The sequence below is a fragment of the Nicotiana sylvestris genome, chromosome 6 (genome assembly GCF_000393655.2).
Source record: "Nicotiana sylvestris chromosome 6, ASM39365v2, whole genome shotgun sequence".
Lineage (NCBI taxonomy): Eukaryota > Viridiplantae > Streptophyta > Magnoliopsida > Solanales > Solanaceae > Nicotiana > Nicotiana sylvestris.
The window spans coordinates 145617445-145625900 of NC_091062.1; positions in this window are offsets into that span (position 1 = coordinate 145617445).

The window sequence follows — 8456 nt, forward strand, 5'->3', positions numbered from 1 at the left end:
AGGCTACCATTCTACCTTCCAAGACTAAACGTTGTCTCCGTCTGTGTTTTTGCATAAGGCTACCATTCTGCCTTCCGAAACTAAACGCTGTCTCCATCTGCATTTTTGCATAAGGCTACAATTCTGCCTTCAGAGACTAAACACTATCTCCATCGGCATTTTTGCATAAGGCTACCATTCTGCCTTCCGAGACTAAACGATGTCTCCATCTGCATCTGCATTGCATAAGGCTACTATTCTGCCTTCCAATTTTCATAAGGCTGCTATTCTTCCTTCCAATTTGCATAAGGCTACTATTCTGCCTTCCAATTTTCATAAGGCTGCTATTCTTCCTTCCAATTTGCATAAGGCTACCATTCTGCCTTCCGAGACTAAACGTTGTCTCCGTTTGCATTTTTGCATAAGGCTACCATTCTGCCTTCCGAGACTAAACGTTGTCTCCATCTGCATATGCATTGCATAGGGCTACTATTCTACCTTCCAATTTGCATAAGGCTACCATTCTGCCTTCCGAGGTTAAGCTCTACCTCTATCTGCATCTGCATTGCATAAGGCTGTTATTCTGCCTTCCAATTTGCATAAGGCTACCATTCTGCATTCCGAGGTTACGTTTTACCTCTATCTACATCTGTATTGCATAAGGCTACTATTCTACCTTCCATCTGCATAAGGCTACCATTCTGCCTTCCGAGGTTAATCTCTACCTCCATCTGTATTTGCATCTTTGCATAAGGCTACTTTTCTGCCTTTCGAGGCTAAGCTCTGCCTCCAATTTTCTTCGAAACTAAGCACTATTTATCTCGTTTTTCTTACGGGCTAAAGTTCTGCCCTTCAATTCACAAGACTAAGCTCTATCTTGTCCGTATCATACTACTGCATCCTTCATGGGCTGAAATATCTCCAACTCATTCGAAGGCATCATCGTTCGGAGGTACCATCTTCATAGCCCGAGAACACCATGTCATGGCCTGAGGATCTCTTTCGATCTTTTGCATATCATTAGTCAAAGGCGTCATGGTTCGGAGGCACCATCCTCATAGCCTGAGAACATCATTTCATGGCCGGTGAATCCTTTATCATACGCTTCATGGCCCAGGACATCATGGTCTAAGGACGTCATCCTAACCGTGCAAAGACAACGTTCATGATCCAACGAGAATTTGCATCATGTTTAAATTTTATGCACAATATATGCTTATATTGCTTATTTGCAGGTAAGCAGGCAAGCAACGGCTATCCCAGCAGGATCGATCCCACTCCAGTTCCCTCAGCCATATCAAACCTAACCATTCCCGTAACCGCCCACTCACCCAGCCCTAGATATTGCGTCCGTTCTTGAAATGTCTTCATCGGTATACTCCGCCGATGAATCCTGAACTACATACAACCTGATTCCTATAAAGCCAGGGATATGTAGGTAACTTAGAAGCCAGGGTGCGGCCTAAACCTCTTCAAACCGTTTCGCTCGATCAAAATTGACCTTCATTTCTTTACCTGAAAACTTTTTCATTCTTCCAGGTTAAGGATGGGCAGCTGTTGATACCCAATTTTTCCCTATATATTTTTATTATGCAAAATAACTTCAAAATAGCATATATATGCATGTATAATCACGTCCAATTATTTTATTATTTTTTCATAATTTTAAAGGTTTTTTAATTGATTTATTTCCCCTTTTTATCCATAAAATCCCATAATTATTTCCCAAAATTATTATTTTTTATAATTCTTCTATTGTATTTTTATAGTTATCCAAAAATATGGCTAAAGTAATTTTTACATATTTTTACAATTTTATTTAGTATTTTTTAGACGGAATTGCACAAAATTGCAATATTAGCCCTTTTAAGGTTTAATTGTGTTTGATATTCATAAAATTGGGTCCTGCATTTTTAAATTGTTATTACATATTATAAATCATTTTAGTACTTTAAATTAATTTTCAGAAACCATTTACTATTTTTTATAAATTAAAAGGAAAAAAGGTTATTTAACTTGTAGCCAAAATTGGCTTTCAAATATAACCCAAATCAAAACCCAATTCCCCGACTCAATTTCTAATTAAAACTTGAACCTAACCTTTTTAAATCCTACCCAAACCCGGATCCCTACCTACCCTATCTAATCTGGGTCGTTGATTATTCAAATCAATGACCACCATTCCACCTGCCTAAAATAAACCCAAACGACCCCCCTTAACCTAATTCATTTCTACCAACCCGCCGCCCTTGAATCCCCTTCCTCCCCAATTCTCTCTGCAACCTCACCTAAACCCTAGCCGCCGCTACCCAAATTAACCCTAATCCCCTTCGATTTTCACCTAATCCATGGACTCTTATGGCTGTTTGAGACGTGTACTCGTCTCCTATGTCTCCTGGTGGCCGGTTTTTGTGGTTTCGTAGAAAGATCTCGAAGAGATCTAGTCCAGTCCTTGCTCAACTTCTATTCATGGTCTTTTTTCGACCATCCATGGTCGTTCAAGTCAGATCCATGGCTTTTCCAGCTAGATTGGTAACTTTTCGAAGTTTTTCTCACTTTCGTTAGGTTCTCTGAAACCCTAGTTTTAAGAACTTTCCGATTTTCTTTCAGATCTGTCTTAGATCTGTGCATGTTATGAATCTCTGGGTGTTTTCTCAAAAGTTTTTCGGGTTTCTTTCAAAGAGACTCTCCATCTTTAACGATTAGGGTTTTCTTAATCTTTTCTAAAAGACCTCTCCTCTGATTTTTCACTATTATCTTATGATTTGACTATGTTTAAACGGTTTGTTCTTGTTTTTCTTCTACCTGACTCATCGCGTTGAAAAACCTAAGTATCTTTGGTTTTATCCGAGGTTCTAGAACTGTCTTTGTTTGTTTTGTATGTATACTTGTTTCAATTCAGTTCTTTGTGTTTAGATTCTCTCATTTGTTGATTGATTCTGAGTTCTTACCTTTTAACTCAACTTTGTTAAAACTCTAATGTCTTAAAGGTTTTCCTCACTTATTACTGAGAGTTTTTTTTAAAGATCTCCTTTACCTGTTACTATGTGATAGACTGGTTTCTTCGTTTTGGTTCTATGTGTGAGCCATGACTACTTGACTCTGTTGATTACCATGCTTCGAGTAATCTTTAACCTATTCCTGTTGCTTCTGTATGTTTATGTTCATCTAGTTTGCTCCTTTTGTCAATATGTTTGACCCTGCATGTCTGATACGCCTGTTCATTCTTTTTTATTTATATGCCGAAGTACAGAATCATAATCCCTTCTTGATTGATCTTGATTTCCTTAAGTTACGGTTTGATTGTAAGGTTTTCTTATAAACCCTAATTTTACTTGTTTGTTTCAGTTGATTGATTCCCTTCATTTATTTTTTGTGATGTTTCACCCTGCTGAATCCTTTCCCCAAATTATGTATATTCTGTACCTAGACTCAATTATATACTCTATACTTTTACCACCACTTATATTGTAAAAATCATTTTTTCTGAAACTGATTCTCTTTCCTTAATTATCCATGTAGTATCCGTTTGAGCTGTAACTCATTGATTAAGGGGAAGTACTTGTATTAATTGATTCTGATGATGATTATTTCCATATTTGTGTTAAACCTTTACTTGTTACCTTATTTTCCACTTCTTTTCAAAGCTATAAATACCCTACCCTCTCTTCTTTAAACACACGAATATTTTAGTTTAGAACACACACGTACACACTCAAACCCTCTCTTTCTCTACTACTATTGGTGCTACTTCTTTGTCTAGCCGGCTGAAAGCCAAGGCTAGACTGTGGAACTCTTATTACTTTTTCTTTTCCTTCACTTTGCTCCTTCAAATGGTATGTTCCTAGTTTAAATTCTGAGAATCAAACCTGTGTGTTCCCTTGTTGTCAATCACTGTCTCTTTCTGCACTAACTTAATGGCTCATGTTGTTACGTTGTACTATTGTTTACTGCTTTACTCAACATGTTTAAAATTCTGCCCTCCTTTGTTCAAATATGATTAGCATGCTTACTTGTTCCTGTTTATGTCCCTCAACCAGCATGTCTCCTAATATACTTGATTCATGATTAATTATTTGTTTCTGATTTGGGTTCTCTATGTCCCCAACCGCTACTTCCCTGTTTGGTAACTGCTGAAGTTGTACTACTCTCTGAACTTATTCTGTATGTGTTGATTGTTGCTCTTATCCCCTGTCCCTTTCAAAACTATTTTTCCTAAGCAACTCTTCTGTTGTTGTTGCAAATTTATTTCAAACCAATCATCTTCAAAACTATTTTCCAACTCAACTCTCATAAATCTATGTTAAGCACTCTCACATGTACTCTTAGAATACTAGGTTCTGCCCCTTTTGTGTGAGTCTTACTTTGGGACCCTTGAGCTCCCTCTGAACCTGGACACATAAGAGCTGGCCCTTCCACACTGCACTCACTCTCTTGGTTATGCAATCTGGGTGTGAGCACTATTCGGGATCCCTTGAGGTCCTTAGGGAACTCTAACATACCCAGATATGAGAAAGGCTTGAGAACAATATTGGCATTTGAGGTGCTTTATTACATAACTCAGAGAGGAAGTTAGAACCAGGCTTCCTATAGTTGTAACTTCTTATTTTTCCTTTCTTATGTAATTCTATCGCATGGTCTGTAATAATTTGTAAACAAGTATTGGGGTGACTAGTGAAAAGGGATGGAAAAATATGCATGCTATAGTTGTTAAAGGGTAGAAAGCATGTTATTAGGTTTATATTCCTAATTGTGCAATTGAAACCATGTTTAGGATTCATACCTGCATTAAAATACCATGTTCTTAGGATTTAGGTTTTCTTGCTTCAGCACTTCATTCATTAGTTCATACTTTATGTCTATCACTTAGAAATCCTGCTCCCAGGGCAGTAAAAATACTGGTATAAAAAAGCTGTTATTTCAAAAATTGTGCAACTCTTGTGTACATTTAGAAATCATGCCTTAGGGATTCTGCTTTTCAACAACTCTGCCATTTGCATATGCATATTAGATATCATGTTCTAGGATCTTGTTTGCATTTTTGTTTAAAAAATGCCTAGTTAACTACTGATTCATGAAAAGGGTAGTAAAGCAGTAATTTTCACATTGTGATGTTTTCTAAATAAAATTGGCAACAGTCTCTACAACTAGAACAACATGTTTTAGGTAATAAAATAATCTCCAAACTGTCTTAATGACTTGGAACAACTGCTACATCTCGCTTTGCACCTAGGCAAGCTTTAGGTAATAACTTAAATAAACTGGAACTGCCTTTGTTTAATTATTAACTGTTAAAAATCAGTAGGCAAACCTGATTCAGACTTCTTTTCTGAGTCATGTGATAAATCTGGTTCTGATGTTACCTCTTATGCACCCTGCTTAGGATTTTAAAATTCGGACCCTAACTGTGTATAAGTCATGCTGTCTATGTGCATTATTTGTGGAGGTATAACTGAGCTTTCTAATTGCTTATATGTTTCTCTCCCCTAATTGCAGTCTTGTATGTTTTTGTATGTCGCTTTAGTATTTTGCCTTTAAACCTGAGGGTCTACCTAGAACATCCTTCTTATAGGAATAAGAGTCCTAAATTCCCCCGGGACTGATAGGAAGGGATGGGTAACAACATGCAATAAGAGTCGAGACCAACCCTCGCTTTAATTACCTTCATAGGCAGGAAAGGGTAGATATGGATATGATGACCGATGCGTCAATGCCACATTTATCCCCTCTTTTGAGGAGTGTCAAACCCGATATTGCATTGATGTGATCCATATTACAAACAAACCTAGGACACCCCTTTATATTCATAAGCATGCTTAGATTATAACTCTTTTCAAAACCTTGCTTTTTATTAATCGTTTTTCAAACACTTGTGTATTTAAACTTAAATCTCCTCTTATTTGAGCCTCACTTGTTTATTTTCTAATTGCAAAAATTCACAAAAACTTTTCAGGCCAGGAACCACACTAGTGGATCCTGAGGGGTGCCTAACACATTCCCCTTAGGATAATTTCAAGCCCTTACCCTATCTCTAGTTATCAAAAGTAGTTATAGATAAACCTTGTAGGTGCCCTAATGCACCTTAAAAATTGTTAGGTGGCGACTCTTCAAAAACGCAATACCCAATTCCCAAAAAGAAAATGAGTCATTACACCTCCATGAATATCGAAACTCGGACTCCTCTCCGCGAAGGGAAAAAAAGGGGCACGACAAGCTTCAGGTTCATATACCGTGTATTGTTATGCTTCGAGAGTTGGTATTGGTTGTGTTTTGATGCAGGAGGGTAGAGTTATTGCTTATGCTTCCCGTTAGTTGAAGCCAAATGAGAAGAACTACCCCGTTCATGATTTGGAGTTGGCTGCCATAGTTCACACGTTGAAGATTTGGAGGCATTACTTGTATGGTGTGTCTTGTGAGGTGTTTACTGATCATCGTAGCCTCCAGGATTTGTTCAAATAGAAGGATCTCAATTTGAGGCAACGTAGGTGGTTGGAGTTGCTTAAGGATTATGATATCACTATATTGTACCATCCGGGAAAGGCCAATGTGGTGGCCGATGCCTTGAGCCAAAAGGCGGTGAGTATGGGGAGTTTGGCATATATTCCAGTTGGGGAGAGACCTCTTGTAGTTGATCTTCAGGCCTTGGCAAATCGGTTCATGAGGTTAGATATTTCGGAGCCTAGTCGGGTATTGGCTTGTGTGATTTATTGGTCTTCCTTACATGATCGCATCAGAGAGCGCAATATGATGATCCGCATTTGCTTGTCCTTAAGGGCAGAGTTCAGCACGATGTCGCCAGATATGTGACCATTGGTGATGATGGGGTGTTGAGGATGCAGGGCCAAATTTGTGTGCCCAATGTGAATGGGCTTCGGGAGTTGATTCTGGAGAAGGCCTATAACTCGTGATATTCCATTCATTCATGTGTCGCGAAGATGTATCAGGATTTGAGGCAACACTATTGGTGGAGGAGAATGAAGAAAGACATTGTGGGATTTGTAGCTTGGTGTCTTAATTACCAGCAGGTGAAATATGAGCATTATACACCGGTTGGCTAGCTTCAGCGGATGGATATTCCAGAGTGGAAGTGGGAGAGGATCACTATGGACTTTGTAGTTGGACTTCCACGAACTTTGAAGAAGTTCGATGCTATTTGGGTGATTGTGGATTGGCTGACCAAGTCTGCGCACTTCATTTCTGTGTGTACTACATATTCTTCAAAGCGGTTGGCAGAGATATATATCCAGGAGATTGTCCATTTGCATGGTGTCCCCGTTTCCATCATTTCAGATAGGGGCACTTAGTTTACTTTGCAGTTTTGGAGGTTTGTGCAACGATAGTTGGGTACTCAAGTTGAGTTGAGCATAGCTTTTCACCCTCAAACGAACGGGCAGTCCGAGCGCACTATTCAGATATTGGAGGACATGTTTCATGCTTGTGTCATTGATTTCGGAGGGTTATGTGATCAGTTTCTACTGCTTGCAGAGTTTGCTTATAACAACAGCTAGAAGTCGAGTATTCAGATGGCTCCGTATGAGGCTTTGTATGGGAGGCGGTGTAGATCTCTAGTTGGTTGGTTTGAGCCGGGTGAGGCTAGGCTATTGGGGACAGTCTTGGTGCAGGATGCCTTAGAAAAGGTGAAGGTGATTCAGGAGAGGCTTCGTATAGCGCAGTCGAGGCAAAAGAGTTATGCTAACAGGAAGGTCCGAGATGTGTCCTACATGGTTGGTGAGAAGGTTCTGTTGAAGGTTTCGCCCATGAAGGGTGTTATGAGATTTTGGGAAGAAAGGTAAATTGAGTCCTCGGTTCGTTGGGCCTTTTAAGGTGCTTCGGAGGATTGGGGAAGTGGTTTATGAGCTAGCTTTGCCACCCAGCTTGTTGACTGTGCATCCGGTATTTCATGTTTCTATGCTCCAGAAATATATAGGGGATCCGTCTCATGTTTTGGATTTCAGCACGGTTCAGTTGGATGATGATTTGACTTATGATGTGGAGCCAGTAGCTATTTTGGGTCGTCAGGTTCGAAAGTTGAGGTCAAAGGATATAGCTTCAGTGAAAGTATAGTGGAGAGGTCGGCCCGTGGAGGAGGCTACTTGGGAGACCGAGCAGGAGATGCGGAGCAGATATCCTCACCTGTTTGAGGCTTCAGGTATGTTTCTTGACTCGTTCGAGGACGAACGTTTGTTTAAGTTGGGGAGGATGTGACGACCCGACTAGTCGTCTCATGAGTTACCGCTCTGTTTTCCCTATTTCTGCTTCTTATTGCTTTGTATAATGGTTCTATATGTGATCGGTTTGATGGTTAGGGTTCGGAAAGGAATTGGTAAGGTTTGAGACACTTAGTCTCTTTTGAGGAAGGTTAAGTTGGAAAAGTCAACTGGACATTGACTTATGTGTTAGAGGGCTCGGATGTGAGTTACGATGATTCGGTTAGCTTCGGGAGGTGATTTGGGACTTAGGAGCATGATCAGAATGAG